The following is a 1,452-nucleotide window of genomic DNA, read 5'->3' as shown; positions in this document are numbered from 1 at the left end:
CCCCGGTTGGATCAGGCCTGATGGCTGGGGCTGCAGCCTGCTGCTCAGAGTGGAGATGAAAAGAGCTGGAGAGATGGAGAGAGACATAGAAACATCAATGATGAGAGAGAATCATTGATCGTCTGTCTCCTGCACACCCCTTACTGGGGATTGGGCCTGCAACCCAGGCATATACCCTGACTTGGAATTGAACCATGACCTCCTGGTTCATAGGTTGACGCTCAACCACTGAGTCACTCCAGGTACATGTGAAGATTTCTTGGCCGTGTAGAATGGAAACCATTGATTGCCATGCCCTCATTTATACCCGTTCTGTGTTGGCAAGAGAGAGTGCCCAAATGAGCAAGATATCACAGCAGAATGGTACTCCAGGAGTGAACGGAATAAGTGTTATTCATACTCCAGCTCATGCCAGCAGCTAACAGCAGGTTCCTCAGCTGGTGCCCGCTGACCCTAAGGGAGGTGGTAAGGCTGTGCCTCCAAGCAAACAAAGCAAAAAGAGTTCACCCATAAATGGAAACAGTAATGTGTATACTCAGTGCAGAGAGAGAAACAATATGGCTGTGAAAAAGAGCCAGTTGAAAAGCAAGCAGAAAGCCCAGGATACCCTGCAGAGAGTGAATCAGCTCAAAGAAGAGAATGAATGGTTGGAAGCAAAAATTAAATTGTTGACTAAGGAATTAAGTGTTCTGAAAGATTTGTTTCTTGAGCATGCGCATAACCTTGCAGACAACGTGCAATCTAGGGGTGGGTAAGAGATCAACCAAAGGACTTGTATGCATGCATATAAGCATAACCAATGGACATAAGACACGGGGTGGGGGTGGGTGGGTGGGGTAGGGGAGGCCAGGGGATTGTCAAGGGGGTGTGGGGGGGAATAGGAGACATATGTAATACTCTTTGTAATACGTTAAGCAATAAAAAATAAAAAATAAACAAAAAAAATTACAAATTTTGATAATGCAGGACAGTAGATTGCACCCCTTCCCAACTTCACAACTTGTGGCTTGAACATGAAAGGTGTCGACAACCTGCACCACTCATATCAATGGCTGAACATTGTCTTGTTCCATTATCCAAACCTTCATTGAAGGTTGTTTCCTAGGAACAGCACTGAAGAGTTGATTAGCTAAAATTGTTAGCCATGTAATTCAAATTTCTGGTTTTAAATGATATTGGGATGAAGAAGCAAAATTTTAAGGTATATGGTGGGGAAAAAAAAGCCCCAGACCTGGATGTTCTTAATAAATCCCGACTTCCCAAGAAATGCACTTTTATTTTTTTGGTTGACAAAAGGAATGAGGAATTGGCAGGTCCTGTAGAAAGTTCTGGATTTTAATGGAAATGGTTAATTTTATTAAGAAAAGTTGGATGCTGTTTGTGATAATCTATTTGTGATTTTATTCTAAATTCTGTATTAAAAATCTTTAGGGCTATAGAAACATAATAAAT

The sequence above is a fragment of the Myotis davidii genome, unplaced genomic scaffold (assembly GCF_000327345.1).
Source record: "Myotis davidii unplaced genomic scaffold, ASM32734v1 scaffold3998, whole genome shotgun sequence".
Classification (NCBI taxonomy): Eukaryota; Metazoa; Chordata; class Mammalia; order Chiroptera; family Vespertilionidae; genus Myotis; species Myotis davidii.
Note: the sequence above shows the minus strand (reverse complement) of the source record.